Genomic DNA, 17848 nt, shown 5'->3' with positions numbered 1-17848 from the left:
TAATATTATAATAATAATATGTTACCGTTACAGTATTATACTATTAAATTTATGGCTGTTCGTAAAGTAACTAAAGTTAGGTATCTATTTCATAAAATATCTAAAAAATATTATATTATTTACGCGTCACTCAGTATTCTACACTTTTTATTAACACCTCGACACCACGTTACTTATAGTGTTTACAATGTTAACATTATCACTAGTTATTTAATAAAACTAATCGCTTTTTGAAAGATGCTGATAAAATTACGATTAAAATATTTATGTTGTGTACAACTTTTAACACGAAATTCAAGTTAGTCATCACAGCGTTTTTAGATTTTAAGACCTTTAAATTTAAATCTTGGTTAGATTGTCAACACAGGTAAACAGTATATTATCATCTAATGGTACTTTCACTTTATAGTGTTGTTATAGGGTTGTTACATCAATAGATTTTTCTCGTTACTCATTAGTCTTGTTCGAATTCCACGGGATTACGTCATTTGCTTATTTTTATATTGTATAGGTGATTAGTGTTTACATATTATGTACCTACTGTGAAACATGAATTCAAACAAAAACATAATAAACAAAATTTCCAAGAAAAAGAAAATTTAAAATCAGGAATGCAAAAATAAAAGTGCGCTTCTGACAGATGTTAAATACGCGAAATTAGTGATGGTAGTATAATATTATATGAAAATTTAAAAAAGAACCACCTCGTCACAATACTCTCTGTCAAAACATTATTTATAGTAGGTAGTCAGTAGAATATTATATACTTTATCCAGAATCTTGTCAATATTTCAAATGGATAATAAATTGTAATTGCATATAATCTCTAGCCTCTAGCTATAGGTTCCTTATAAGTATTTCTTACTAAAATTAAAAAGACTTAAAAAAATATAAAAACGATTTTTGTTTACAGAAATTTAATGTTACATTTAGACGAAATTGGGTACCTGAGTTTGGTACCAAAACAAAGAATAACGATTTTAGTTACTTTGTTGTATCTAATATAAAAATATGTTTCGAGGGTACTTGAAACTTTTACATATATTTTACTACATGCAATGACATTTTATATGTATTAAGATTAATTTTAAGGTATTGCACTATTACATATTTATGCCACGAACCTATTCACAACGTTCTACGGTTAGTCTTTATGGCTTAAAGTTAAAAAATAATAATATATGATGCAAAATGCATATAATAAATATAAACTATTATCATAAATCATAATATATGTATAATCAATGCTAAGTTTTTGGTAAACCCGTAAACCTACGATATTATACTAACAGTAAAATAAATTATTATGGGTATTATCAATATAAATACATTTTAAAATATAAACACTAATTTAGATTATTCAAATAGGTTAAGTCTGTTAAGTCTCTGTTCAGTATCGTTTTTCGAATGCAATGATTTAACACATCCGGTACAGTGACCTACTCAATTATGAGGTACACTCGACACTGTACTTTTTTGGACTTATGATTAAACAATTGTAGGCCCCTAGGAAGTTAAATTTTCGGGCCCCCTAGAAAATTATCACCTACAATATACGTCTTTAATTTTACTACTCAATAATTAAAATAAGTAGTTTTAATAATAACCAACAAATTCTAATAAATAATAACCGACTCTTTTTAATTTACAGAAAAAATAAACTAATATTTTTATTTTTTCTAACTATTAAAAAAATGATTTTTAATAAAATAAAATAATAAATAAATTAAATAAATTGTAATGCTTTTTAATTTAAAAAAATACTTCCAACGCACGACGGTAATGTTAGTCACCTCCTGATAAATGATAATATACAATATATATTATCAAGTAATTATAATTTTACAAGAATCTAAAATATATTTTCTACTGCATACAATACAGTATAATATTTATATTAACTTTTGTTCCATTGATCCGTAAATGAAATGCATAATTAAAAGAAAAATAAAGGTTTTCAGTTTTCATAGTACCCCTATAACGAGTGGGGCCCCTAAGCGATTGCCTACTTCACGTAATGGGTAATTCTGCACTGGTAATATGCGTACACAATTAAAAGTAAAAATTAAAAGGCAAGCGCATTACAGATATATACTATATTATATTGTATAAGTACTAAATAGTGCACAATAATTATAATAAATTTAACACGTTTGAGAATTTAAGGTAAAATATATGGGTAACAACTTAATTATTAGTTACAGTTCATACAAATATAATAAACAATGAAAACATAGAAATTAAAAGTACCATGATTACTAAAATGTATAGTTGAGTAATTTAGAATTCCATTATAAATTGGTTATTCTTTGGAATTTTTCTTTGATCTTTTTAATTTTTTCTTCATTTTAATTTAATTGCGTAGGTACTCTACTTATATTATTTAACTGACTTTTCTTGTATTGCTTGAATTTAATATAATTACCTACCAACATTATATTATAATATTATTCTCTCGGCTTTTTATAATTTCAAACATTTTTATCTATTTATGTTATATACGTTCATTAGTTGAAATAAAAAGTATAATAGCATGTTAACCGTCGGCAGTTATATTTTACATTAATGTCATATAATAGTGGTATATTATATTTTATTTGTTTGAAAAATGTACAAGAAATATAATAACTTTCCAAGCCTTTTATACTAAATAATTTATGTTGATAAATGACGTAAATCAAACCAAGTATTTTAATTCCGTATTATACTTATCATAATATTAATTTCGGGAAATAAAATTAGTGTTTATAAAGGTATTTCATTTAAATTTCTGATACTTAAACAAAATTGTAATGTTATTTACATATGGTTTATGTTTATTTATATAAACATTTATTTATTGTAATAATAAATATTTAAGAATTAAGAATTCTGCATCAATGAATTTAAATGCCGGTTATTTATATAATATATTTGTAATGCTTTTAACAATAACAATAAAAATGTTAATAATTCCTATGTATTTTAATTAATTATACAAGATCATTAAAATGTAACGAGAAAAATGTGTAATTCTTCTTGTATAGTTAAATTACCATATTGGCATTAATACATTAATTAGACACAATTTATAAAATTTAATTTACTGAAGAAAATACGAAAAATTGTATTTTACGAGAATATACTACGTTTTTGGTTTCTAAAAGTGTAATGAATTTAAAATAAAATTTAACATTGATATCTACTTACATAATATTATTAAATAACCTTCAGCTATATTTAATCGAATTTTATATTATATGTTCAGATTGAGATTAATAAATTGAAATGTAATTAATATTTATTACCATTTGATACTTCTTTATAAGCAGGTACTATCTAACGTAAATAAATTAAATATGATAGTAAAATTCTCGATTAGTTTAATATAATTATAAGAATATTATAAATACCATGTATTATTGAAAACTTTGGACCATCTATAATACGTCTTATTGTAGTCTAAGCAAAAAATATGGTCGAATGATATTATTGTATAAAATGTATTGTTATAACCTATAGGCTATAACTTATAACTATATTATAATATGTGACAACAAAAATTGTAAAATAGTTGCGGACCCGCCTTAAATTGAAACATATTATCTTAATTGAATGCCACACCAATTACTTATGATTAGGTGAGTCGGGTATCCAAGATTTCCAACATCCTGTCTTGAGTTGCTCATGCAACCCGTGATACAGTGATTCATCAATAATATTAAAAATAATATCCAATCTATTCAAATATATTCAAAATATACAACTATGTTTGTAATTATAATCCAATCGGTAAAAATTGCCTAGGATTATCAAAATACAATTTTTTTTAAAAGTCGTAAAAGCTTAAATCAAAAGCAATAATAAATTACATTCTGAACGCAGTACGGCTATAACAACAATTTTATGGTTTGATTATTTTTTTTATTAATATTTGTATATTATTATGTTACAATGAAGATATTTGTTAAGGTTATACATTAATAGTTAAGAAAAAAATTATTTTGGGATTGTGTATACTATAATATGTTAAATATTTATTAGGTATGAATAAAACAAAAATTTTATAATATACTAATATTATATGTTATTACAACTTTATCTATATACTATATAATTTTGTAGCTATAATAATTAGCTTATTAAATTTCATTGAAAAAAAAAAATATATAATAGTATATATTATATTACCTATAATAGACGTTACAAGACTCAAGTAGGTATCTATATTATAATACGATACTGTTATGAAGATATATAGGCGTAATAATAATAGCTTCATAAATCATTCGGGCTATGCAATCCGAAAATATGAAGTAAAATATTTTGGTTATTATGAAAAAAATAGAAAATATAATTTAACCGTAGAATAAGAAGATTACATAATAAAATCATTCATCACTAGATTTGAACTATGTTTTCTAAAATTCATAGATGAATGTATTATTATATCTATTGATATTATTTTATCGTTGATTATTACACAGTTATTGTGTTATTATGTTGTTATAAATAGTTTTGTTTAATTGAATCATACTTAATTAAAATGTAAAAGTTGTTGTCATATTTTATAAATAGTTATGAAGTTAAATCATGGTTCTTTTAGATGTATAAACTAACTTAAAATAAAAATTAATTGCAATGAGTTAAGATTCAATATGGACTCATTACTGTAGTTGTTAAATTAAATAAAAATAATAAAGAAAATAAAGAAAATAAAGAAATAAATGTATCAATCCAAAATATCTTATAAAAATTATAATTATTTATTATTATTATGTGGATAGTTGTTTATGCAATAATATTTCAATATGAGTTCACTAAGCATATATTATATCATTAAAACATAGTTTATGAAAAATATTAACAGCGCTTAGTTTTTATTTAACATAACTTGATTTATTAAAGGCGAATATTATGGAATTAATTAAAATTAGAATCAATAAGTTTCTCACTAAATATCACAAATAATATCATCATAATATATAATCACTTACATATAGCTATATAAAATTCTCAATGTTAATGCAGAGCATTAATTGTGTTATTAATTCTATTTAAACTTTTAAGTTTACTTTTTTATAATAAATTATGATGTTAACTTTGTCTTTTTCTATTACATCTACTTAGTGCACGTTTTTGACTTATCCTTTTTTCGTCTCAAAATCGGTTATAACATTGAGTGCATTTATATGGAATTTCATTAAATTGTAACTGTTCATGAGGACTTCTGGTACAAAAAAAATCATCACCCGGCGTCTTAGATAGGCAAATCAGGTACACCATTGCCATTAATTTCAGACATGTGATAATTTTTTAGTTGTATTTACACCTATATACATGCGAGTATATGACGATGACTTAAGTCCTAGAAACTATTCATCCAACACTGACTGATCTAGCCAATAAATAACATCCGTAAGGAGGATTGCACTTTTGCCACTAATCTGTCTTCACAATGTTTGAGTTCAAAATATTGAGCACTAGGTGGTTTCCCTGGGTATGCCTCACACTCGAAGTAAGGTATAGAAGCCCTTAGCTCCTAAGCCCCTTAAATATAGAACCAAAATAAGAAGACAAATTAAGTTAAACAATATTTATAATCAAGTGTAGCTTTTACATTATTGAAATGAGTAAGAATTAAATGTAAGTGATAATATTATATCGTTAAATATAAGTAATTATATTTTATGCTAAATTTTGTAAACTTTTATTCCTTTAGAAACTTAAATACCTTCTTACGTAATTAGGTAACTCTAATAATTAAACTTATATTTTCGTTCAATAAGGAACCTAAATGTAGTTATTACTGTATTAATGTAGTTATTTTATCTGAAAATTATATTTTAGTAAAACATAGGTACATTTTATAAGTTCTAGCATATACAGTTATAATATAGTGTGGTACTGCGGTCTATGGATTAGGTAATTAGTAATTACCTATAATAAAGATAATTATGAAATATATTTTCCATCAAGTATTATATTCTGTAAGGCAAAATGTAGATAATTTAAAAGTCCAGAAATATCATTATCCAGCATAATATTAAATATTAAAATTTTAAAAAGTTTTTAGTTTATAATATTATATTAATACTGTTTTAAAAATTATTATTACATACACACGCCGCCAATATTTAAAATTAAATTTTTGATCAAGTATTAAACAAAATGAATGTTTTCGAGGATAATTAATATTTCACTGTTTTAAATACATACTTTTTTGTTTCTTCTTATCATACATTTTTGCAATATCTATACATTGTGACGCACTGACTTAATGGAATACGTTTTAATAATATAGTTAATGCAAACAATAAATTATACGTTAAACGATCAGTGAATGAAATGTTTTAGACTTGAGTCAAGTTTGGTTATTTATTATCAATTTGATGGAAAGTTGGGAAGTTTTGCGGTTGAAAGTAGGCATTTTCGTGGAAAGCCGTAGTACAGAACGATGAGGCGCAAGCGTGACCTTAAACTGAAAACAAAGCAATATGAAACCCGCAGCTAAATAATATTATAATATTTCAGTAGTATTTAAAATAAAATTCAAAAAACCGTACAAGACGCAAGATTTGACTATGATATCAATTATACTCATTACAAGAGTGGTTTTATAAAATAATGATTATATAATATTATAATGCAACCATTATATTATATTATTGTGGTTAGGTCGTACTCGGTTACTCCGTAGTCCGTATAATAGTCAATACACCGTTGGCATTTTATTAAACAAACGTCATACTATTATAATACGCTTCAGTTTGTGTACAGTACCTACCTTCGTTTTTGTTGTACAATATACATAATAATATTATTATAATAATTATTATTGCGTTTTCGCGTGAAACCCGATCGAGTTAAAATCTTGCGTAAATCACTGTTTTCGTACAACGTAGTAACGTATCGTATTATTTTTCTACAAGACGCGTCGTCACGCATCAGAAAATATTCTTGATATGTATTTAATATTTTGTCAAATACAACACTCAATGTTATAATGATTCATAATTCATTTTTATAATTGTATATGTTTAAATAATGTGCTACGAATACATGGTTCAATACAATTGCGTCGTCGCACTCGCACATAATATTATCATATCACAGTGCTTTTTTGTGGGTGCGAGGGGGATGAAATATTATTCTGTTTACTATTTCAGATTTTAGGAGAAGCCTATTGTACTCAACGCATCCGGAAGAGTGGCTTTAGCGCCGCTGATCACCCTAAAGCTAAACCCTCAAAACGATGTGTGGTCGTTCGTGGTTGTTGTCTTGACCAGACCAGTACAACTACGTGTACTATACTACTATACAATGCGTCATAAAATGCGTGTTAGGAGAGATCCAAATAAGTCCATCGCAAGTTTTAGTACGCGTGTGATTTTCATGTAGGTCGCGGAACGATTCTCAGGCCGTAATTAATGACAAATCACAATAATAACATATGTATATTCTGACGAAAATATGAAATATTATCAGATAAATATAGTCAAATGTTGACTATTGTAATAATATTATTTTGTTATACAGTGATGATGGTAAGCATGAGAAAAAAACACCCACACGCATACTCTTATAATAGTTATAGGTTGGTAAAAGGGTAGGGCTTACAATTTTTTTCTCATAATACCGATGTCATGATCATGTAATGACAATGTAACTTGTTAATTATGATCGCGTATTTTGAAGGACCGTAAAGATTTCTAAGAGGACATGCCCTTAACCATCGCATTACGATTTTCCCAAACATACTCATGTTATACGAATCACAGATATACACCTATACACAGATACACACAGTTCACCTACACTCTATGAACAATAATATTATACACCAAAGATTTTGTGTAGGGGATATATACTGGGTATAGGTATAGTATGTGGGTTAGAAAATTGTACAATATTATATCATTATACTCACTCGGTACGGCGGCGGCAGCGACGATGGAACGACGTTTGCAGACGACGTACCTGTTTGGGACGTGTCCGTCGACGACGACGTCGGCGGGCGGACAGCTGTTTTGTCGGATCGCGTTACGACGGCGGCGGCGGCGACGGCAGGCCCGGAAACCGCTTGTGGCCATCGCCCGGTCGCGACGACGATGCCAGAACGAACGCGACGAACCAACCGATAATGGATATTTCGACGACGACAACGACAACACTGACAAAAGCGGCTAAGACGACAACGTGTACGATAAGGCCCGCGGACTCGTGTTATGATCACTATAATATAATATTATACTACACGACGGTTTGCCAGCGATTAACGCACCACCGCCGGCACACTATACAACGCGTTCGCGGGCGTCGTCGTCGTCGCCGCCGTCGTCGTATTGGGCGCGAGGCGATAATAATAATAATAATAATAATATATTTCACGGAAAATTTCGATTTTTACGCGTTATTGCCGTCGCCGCAGTGGTAGAAATCGCGTACACTGACTCGCGCATACTACGACGATATCATAATAATAATAATAATAATATTACATGTATTAATTATTATTGTTTTTCTTAATGTTGTAACTTATAACGGGCTGGTGCGCCGCACGTATGTACTAATAATATTATGACGAAATCCGTGTAACGTTACCAACGGAGGCGTACCTTTGTGATAAATATGAAACATTATTATTATTATTGGATAAATAATATTATTTTATATTAGTACGATGATGAAGATGACGGAGTTGCAGCGACGGCGCGGTAGTTATTCTCCTGCAGTCGTTTTACGGCCTCGGTCCGCACCACCGCCCGCACCGGATATTCGCTCGTCGTCGACGTACAGCTTTCGGTCGCGTTCGTCATTATACGCGAAACACACAACGGTCGCGCGGCGGCGGCGGCACAACGGAGCGCGGGCGCCGGCGCCACGGTCCCGCCGCCGCCCCACTGGACTCGCCCGGTCTCCGCCACCGCCCGGGCGGCGGACGACGCCGAAAAATCAATAGCAGATACTTACACTCACACACAGACACACAGACACACACACACACACACACACACACACACACACACACACACACACACACACACACACACACACACACACACACAAATACACACAAAAACACACAGGCCCACACACAGCACGCCTCGGTCGCTATATACACACGTCCTATGCACTTTCCGAGAGTCGCGCTCGCATCCCGTCGCCGACACGTCTATACACACCACCGACCCCTCGTGTGTCTACGCCGCCGCGAGTACGTTACCGTGTATACCGCGTATACCGTATATATATATATGTATATGCCATAGAGGACGGCAGGAATTTATGAAATTTTTTGTTTTTTTGTTTCTCTCCCGTCCCCCCGTGGCCCTTACCCCGTGCCCCGTGCCCGCGTATGATTCGCGAACAAATACAATTTATGTACGCAAAACTATTTATTATTATATTACGTACCGATGTGTATAGATATATCATATAGACCCGTCTCTGCTCGACGATTTCTCTTTTTTGTTTGCTTTTTTCGGGGGTGGTTGATTGCGCGTATACTTTTTTATCGTACGCACGCATTGTTATTATATATATATATATAATAATAATAATAAAGACAAACCTCGAAGTACATTATACATCATGGGTTCGAATGGTATAGTTTTTACTTTTTCCTCCACGGTCGAACACAGTACGAAAGTTTTTGTATATTATTATATTAATATACACCCAACGACGCGAATCTGCGAGGCTACACATAATATCTATATATATTATGGGCGTGTGTGCAGTGTATTTTATATTATTTTAAAACAAAATCGCTTTTGTGTACTAACCAATAACCATACAACTTCTACGCGCGCCTTGTTTTAATTTGACATCATCATTATTATAATAATACAATTATAATACACTACACGCAATTATATTATATTATTATTATTATTGCACTTCGCTGATATTATATCCACCTGTTTACAGCTTACATACATTATTTGTATAACATTTCAAAGAGTTATACTGCAGCGTTAAAAACAAAACAGTTATCAAATATTGTCTATCAGTCGTTCAAAATAAAATATTCGCCCGGATGATTTAATCACGAAACGAAACAAATATTCAATTAAAATAATACACTTTTATATGATCTGCCTTTTTGGATTTTGTGTTATCATGATAGACTATATGAATACATATTATAATACACGCTCGTACGGTTAGAATAATAAAAACAAATATTATTATAAATGTAACAATCACTTCAAATAAAATTTAAACTGCAGTTTTGTTTTAAATATTTTTAAATTAATTTAATTTTGTTAATATAGAAAATTGAAAATATACGGTAGCTGTAAAAAGTATATAGGTACTTGAATTGGACCAACCAACCATGTGTGATCTACCAATATAATTTTATAAATTACACTCCATCAAAAATTAAACCAATTTCGATCAACAATTTTCTAGAAAAGTTATTCCCACACTAATGTACTAAAATAGTAAAATATTTTCAATGATTAAGGTAAATAATAAAAGTATCGTTTAAGTAAAATATCTTGTGATATTCATCAATCGTAATATTATGGTCAACAAAATATGTCAGAAGAGGTATATAAGTTTTAGTCTCAATTTTTTCTTTTATACAGTGAGACAGTCATTTTTTGTAGGTTAGGTCTTGAAAAATGTACTAGATACATAAACCGCGTACAATACTGCAAAAAATTAAACTGTGGAAGTGTACTCAACATTAAATTGACATGGTTATTACTTATTTTCATAAAATATAGCAAATGGTTGATGCTGAACTTTGTCAAGCATCTCAGTTTAGAAAAACATATAATGAAAAATTGAAAAATATAGTGGTGAAGATTTTATATCAACCATTTAACAAGTTTCAACATTTGATGATTTTTCGAAAGATAAAAATGAAACTTTTTGTGTAATATGTGTAGTATACCTAGTAGGTACTTGAACGTTAAAGGTGAGTAAAAAAAAATTTGTTATTATAAAAAAATGTAGATGGTTAGTCTGGTTAGACATCATAAACGTATGCAATAATAATTAATAAGTATATACCTATCATTCTTTAAAAAAAAATCCATGTTATCATAAACGATAACGTATTTTCATCCAAAACCCATTTCTGTGTTACATCCTTTGTTGTGGACACTGTAGTCAATGAATCTTAAGTACTCTGCAGACATTGCATTATTATCTACATATCTATATCAGCATTGAAATTCCTACAATGATAATCAACACATGCATATAAGAATAAGTGCTTGTAGTAAGTAACAACAATATAATGGTATTATTTTGTGGAGCAAATAAAAATACGATATTTCTTTAGCATCAATTATACCTATTTAATTATTTTTATATTCTCACCAAAGTTAAGCTATAATCTAAAGGTATGCTATACTATATAAAAAAAGTATATACATATATTATTATCATATAACGAGTGCTACTCTGTTTTTTTAGATTAATTGTATATAATATTCAAGTATTAATTCATTGATTAATCACACCCTTCTAATATAATTCAATCAACGTTAGGTATTACATTTTTAAGCATTGATTTTTGTTCAGTGGTATAAACATTTTAATTTAAATAAAAATAACTAACAAAGCTCATGACGTCATTACGTCAGTAATAAATAACAGGTAGGAAATTTAACACCCGTTTAGACCGTTTTACCACGAAACAAAAATAATTATTTAATTCACTATTATGCGTGCGTGCATGCAAACTTATTGTGATTTGTTTAAACTTTTAACTTTTCAGTTCAATATTTTAAAATTAATTTCTAATGAAATTCAAAAAATATTTGAATTACAACGAAATAATAATATACAGGGTTATTCAAAATGATTCAACCGATTTCAAATGCTTATAATTATAATATATTTTTATTTTTTAGGTTTGAAGTAATATAATATTATGATAATTGTATGGTACATAAAATAAAATAATATTATTTCCAATAAATTTAATATTACCTATAAGTAATCGTCTATAATGTTGGTCACACACTCACACGAACAATCGGGACTTAAATTATTCATTCCATGCATATTCGTTGTCAATTGACACCGCTTCTCTGTGGTTGATCGTTGATCATAATGGTGGTACGTTCGCAGTACCAATCTTTGACATATCACCAAATGAAGTGACTTAATCAATTTTGAATAACCTTGTACAATATTTAAAAATTAATGCAATAAGATCCTATTTAGTCTAGAAAATTTAATGTTTTATTAATATATTCATAAAATTCTTAATCGTGAAAAATATACGTTTTTTCATAAATAGTATTTATTTCATTTTATTAAAAATGGATGTCAGTTTTCTCATTTTATAATTCATATTGTTAAGACTTATAACTTAAAACCATGTGCGTTTTTACGAAAAGTGGTTTTAATTAAATTAACAGCCCAATAAATTATACAACGATTCCATTAAAAAAATTACTGTTTTCTTATAACTTCAAAGTTCAAACCGAGTAGGTACCTACATACAACCTACCAGTGAGCGCATATTTTCAGGTCTGTAAAACACATTCATATTATTATTATTATTATTACGGACATCGAACACAATACTCGACGAACGTGTTTTTTCTTTTATAAAAGTAGGTATTGACTCTCCCGCCGTATTATACGCGTATGGCCGTATGGGCTGTGTGCGAATCGTAAATGATTGAAGTGTTTCCATTAATATTAATAATTATTGTGATTGCGTATTAGCAGTGAATGCTTCAATAGCGTTGGATGTTTATAGTTTTTATAATACAGTGCATCAGTGTGCGTTGTAATATAAAATTCGTGTTATCAGTTGCTGGTGTTTATTTCGTGCGCTTTTTTTTTTTTTTATTTGACACTGCACACGGTTTTAGACCCTAATATATTATAGCCATATAGACAGTTATGTACAGGAAACGGGCGTGCAATAAACGAACCGAAGCTATATAGCGGTGTCACGAAATTCAAATTTTTTAATACCCTCGTCGACAAACGGCGCGTATTAGGATACGCGTTTTTATTGTATGGATTAAAGACCAAATGGAAGCAAACGCAATTAATATATAATTCCGTGTTTGTTCTAAACGTCTAGGATAATTTGCGCCATAGATAATACAATATCTTTATTATGATTATTATTACATAGGTGTTGTACTGGATTTAGTATCATTTTTACATGTTGCATTGTTACCTCTATAAAGTCGTTAATATATTAATATCTATATTAGTATCATTGCATATTGTAAATATTGTCATATACTTATATAGTCATTACTCGTATGCACATAAAGTCCTAAATACCTAATCGGTATAATACACTTGCATTGTAGTTGTGGTTAGGTACTTAATTGTGATATTAGATTGAAAATTAATAAGTTAGGCAATGGCAATTGAATAACTGATTCCCTGTATTGTGAATTATTGTATTAATTGCCTATCCGTATACATAAAAACAGGTCCGTTATCACCAAAGTACCCCAGTACCACCAAATTAAATATCTATAAGTCAAGAGATATCTTATCGATTGTTAAATTCATATGTAATGATTTCTAATTCTAATTTCAACATAAGTACACTTCTCAAAACATGGGAAAATCGATTTTCCGATGACGGTACTGGTGTAACCATACCGGCTTGTTTTGGTCCTACAGACTCCAAAATGGAACTACGATTGTTATTTCATTTGTTATTCTAATTTCAACATGATTAATCTATTGTCATTGGTAGTGGAATTGTCATTGAACTTGTCAAACAAAAACCTTAAAAATATCTCCCTTCCATTTCTATTTCCTAGACCAGTTAACCTAACGTAGTCCGAGAATCAAGAATCCCTGCAGACTGCAGTTCCACTCGCATGGCCAGTCAATCACAAGTTGTATCATCCGACAAAATATTTATATTTATCAATCAATTTAAACGCATAATTTATCTATTAAATATTTAAATACATTATTAACGTCCTTTTTAAATAATTGCTTTCATTCAATCATTTATCATATATTATATAATATCTCCTAATTAGGTATAATATAACTATTAATTCAGTATATTATATTATATACTATATATGCTGTACTATATTAGATACTAATGTACTATATAATATTATATCACTGTTTTTTATTACCTAATATATTATATTCTTAATTATCTATATTCTTTATCATTTGAATCTTTATACTCTATGAGTTATAATTTGACATATTATTATAATCGTTGAGCTATCCTTAGTTCATATACTAGTAGTGGTGATTACCTATAGTAATTTTATCCCGTAGATACTCGCTAAACGAATAAAACTGAATAATCAACATTTTACAGTTTAGATTTAAATTATTAAAGCATAATTTATGTATTTAGTAGGTAGCTAGTATAGTATCTACCTACCAATTATACAATTCTACCTATAATTTATTAATTTTTTATAATATTTTTAATACACTGAGTTTGTAATTAAAAAAAATTAATTATTAGTTTATTCGAATAGACCTTTGATAAAAATAAAATATTGGAACTTAAAATGCTTGGCTATTAGAATTTAATTAAAAACAACTTTTCATTTTTAAAGTACCGCCTAGATACCTAATTTTCCAATATTATAATTTAATTGGTATGTTTATAATACCTAATACAATATAAAATATAGATATAAAATGGTTTAATAAATGCATGGTTCAACGTTTTATTTTATTTTTTATTTTTTTATACGTATAGGTTATAAAATAATTAGTTTGCACAAAAATTGTAATTCAATACAAAAATCTATCCTTTGCAAAGTTTAGAATAAAAAAAAGAGGATAAACATACAGATGAAATAGATTATTATACAGTTATAACTAAAAAGGTGGATAAGTGGATGTCGCTCTGCTGTACGGTAGGTTACAAGTGGGTCACTGTAATGGATGGTGTTAAATTTGAATTCAATGATATAATATCATTGTATAAGAAAAACGATTCTGAGCGAAAACGGTCAGTCAGCCTATGATTTTACCAAGTATATTTGATGATATTATTGTGAATAAAGTAATTTATATATAACCTATTTACGTGGAGCCTTGTTTTAAATTTTCAATCCTTAGCCATAAAAGTTAAAAATTTATAAATTTTTAACTACAAAATAATTAATAAATTATAAATTTGAAAAATGTTGTCAAAATTTGAACTTTAAATGCTTATAAAAAAAAATTGTGCCTATGTATTTTTAATATTTTTCAACTGCTATTAGAACGATATATCAGGAGCCTTATATTAAATTTTCACGCTTTTTTACCCATCAAATAAAAATTTATTGATATTTATAGAAAAAAAACTAAAAAAATTGAAAACTGACAATGTCCGTAAACAGCTCAAAAAGAGTCAAAATATTTTCAACATTTTATGGTGTATAGAAAATGCTAATATAAACATTCAGTGAAATTTTCAAGTATCTACAGTCATTCGTTTTTTAATTACAATAAAATAAGAAAATTGTTACATGAGAAATCGAGTAAATATCAGATGTTGTAAAAATATAAATTTCAGACGCTCATAAAAATTTAATTTAAGTTTCTTCTAGACATTTTTTTTTTGATAAAGGTAGACAAACTTATGAGTAATCTTATATTACATTTTCAAATCTTAGATTTAAAAAGAAAAATTTTTATGAATTCTCATCAAAATAATTTGCTATTTTTCGTGATTTTTCCGTATTTTGTCAAAATTTGAACTTTAAATGCTTATAATTAAAAACTGTGACTAAGGATTTTTAATTTTTTTCATCTGCCTTTGAAAAAATAACCTAGGAGCCTTCTATTACATTTTCAAGCTTTTTTACTCAACAGATAAAATTTTATTGATATTTATAGAAAAAAGAACTAAAAAAATTGAAAACTGACAATGGCCGTAAACAGCTCAAAAAGAGTCAAAATATTTTGTAAATTTTATGGTGTATAGAAAATGCTAATATAAACATTCAGTCAAAATTTCATGTCCCTACGGTCATTTGTTTTAGAGTTACACCAAAAACCAAAATCGATTTTCTCAAAAACAGATTTTGCGTAAAAATTCCCGTTTTTCCTTAATTTTTCTTTTGTTTTTCACGTCGCTTGTGAAAACTACTGGGAAATTTTTACTTTTGACCCCCCAAAGTACCAACTAGATTCACTTTCCTATCAGAAAAGTTACTATTGAAGAAAATCCAAGCACTTTTACTGTCCTAAAAGGTGATGACAGACACAAAAATAAAAAAATAAAAAAATAAAATAAAAAAATAAAAAAAAATAAAAAAAAAATAAAAAAAAAACACACATCATTGTAGAATCAATACATTCATCGCTTCGCTCAGAATCTAAAATGTATTTGGAACATAAATTTATGTTTAAAAAAATAAACAACTAATATTAGTTTTTCTTAAACAAAAAAATCAGATGATTAATATTAATACTATTAGTATTTATCTACTACTCTATTATTACATTTAAATTAACATTTCTGAAAAAACAGATCATTAACACGTAAACACATATTACTTTAAATGTATAATTGTCAATGATAAAGATTAAAAAAAAAAAGTCCAAACTATTCATCCATCATTGTTATACTCCACACATAGTTTTTTATTAATTTTTCTTACAAATCAACATACGTTTTTTTTTTGCTCGATGTTCACCAATTTATAGTTGACCTAATTTAACTGATTTACCTATATTACTTTTTATTCCATTTCGACAATTTAACGTGGACACTTTTACCTTGAACCTTTTTTGTAAGATGATCACCTAGTACCTATACCTAGCCATAACTCATAATTAATATTGTTTATGTTTGTAAAATGTGCAATCCTCACCAAAATTTCAAAATTGAAACCCAATAACGTGTGGAGATTAATAATTGTCTCCATTTCTATAGTAGTTGTATTTTCCTATATTATCTCGCGATACATCCAGTTCGGAGCGGTGATAAACTCACTTATCTACATAATATGTAGCCATCCCTCGGTGGCAGTTATACAATGCACTCTATGAATGACACAGGTTTCACCGGAAGAGTCAATATTTACGTACTTATGTTTTTTTTCTACTCTTTAAGGGGCGGGTGATCTAAATCAGTAGTATATAAAATAGTATGTTTTATAAGTTTACAATTTTATAAGTTTACAATTCCTAAAATACGCAAGCCGAAAAACGCAACCTGCAGGCGTTGTAGCCGTTTTTTTTTTTTAAACATTTTGTATTTATATTTTACAATAATTTGTTAGTAATAATATAAAATAAAAACTATCATTATAATCGTAATAGAGTTCCATTAAGTTAATAATTTAAAACTTCGGGGAGGGATTTTCTTTTAAAATAATATAATATAAAATGGCTATCGAACGATCGAGAACGTTATACCTTTTTGGCCGAACGATTGAGAACACTTAAAATTAACAAGGAACTTATCGCCGACCCAAAAAAAACCCAAAAAAGAATACGAACGAGAATGAATTTACGTGCAACGTTGCCATATCATTTATTTGGCTATTAAAAGGTTCATGCCCGCATGCATAAAATAAATATTCTTGAAAAAAGCCATCAGTTAATAATATTATAACCTTATACAAATATATGGTCACCTATATAATAATATGTAATACAAATATATGAATATGGCTATGAATTCTAGTACTTATTGACTCTAACTATCGTAGCTATTTTCAATATTGTTTGTGCTTGAGTTTCAATTATAATTTTAATAACAACAGATTTTTTTTTTTTTTATTGATCAAGTAAACGCTTCAACAACAATGGTTAGTATAGGTAGGGCGTGTGATTCCTTTTTTTTTTTATATAAACATTATTTTTATGAAGATATTTTGCTAAATGAGTTTGAACAAATCGGATATTTTTAAAAAATGTATTATTTTGTTGTTCG

At 28.1% G+C, this 17848-nt stretch overlaps 1 protein-coding gene across 2 annotated transcripts in view; it reads right to left on the bottom strand.

The window, feature by feature from the left end:
• The window catches only part of LOC132939979 (inactive rhomboid protein 1), a 73348-nt gene extending 64567 nt beyond the window's left edge, over window positions 1-8781 (bottom strand). For both annotated transcript variants that reach the window (XM_061007432.1, XM_061007433.1), the window contains exon 1: window positions 7910-8781. The gene's annotated coding sequence lies outside the window, so the exon portion shown is untranslated. The remainder of the gene's footprint in view (window positions 1-7909) is intronic.
• Window positions 8782-17848: the final 9067 nt, after the last annotated feature.

The sequence above is a fragment of the Metopolophium dirhodum genome, chromosome 2 (genome assembly GCF_019925205.1).
Source record: "Metopolophium dirhodum isolate CAU chromosome 2, ASM1992520v1, whole genome shotgun sequence".
Classification (NCBI taxonomy): domain Eukaryota; kingdom Metazoa; phylum Arthropoda; class Insecta; order Hemiptera; family Aphididae; genus Metopolophium; species Metopolophium dirhodum.
Note: the sequence above shows the minus strand (reverse complement) of the source record. Positions and strands in the feature narration are given on the sequence as shown.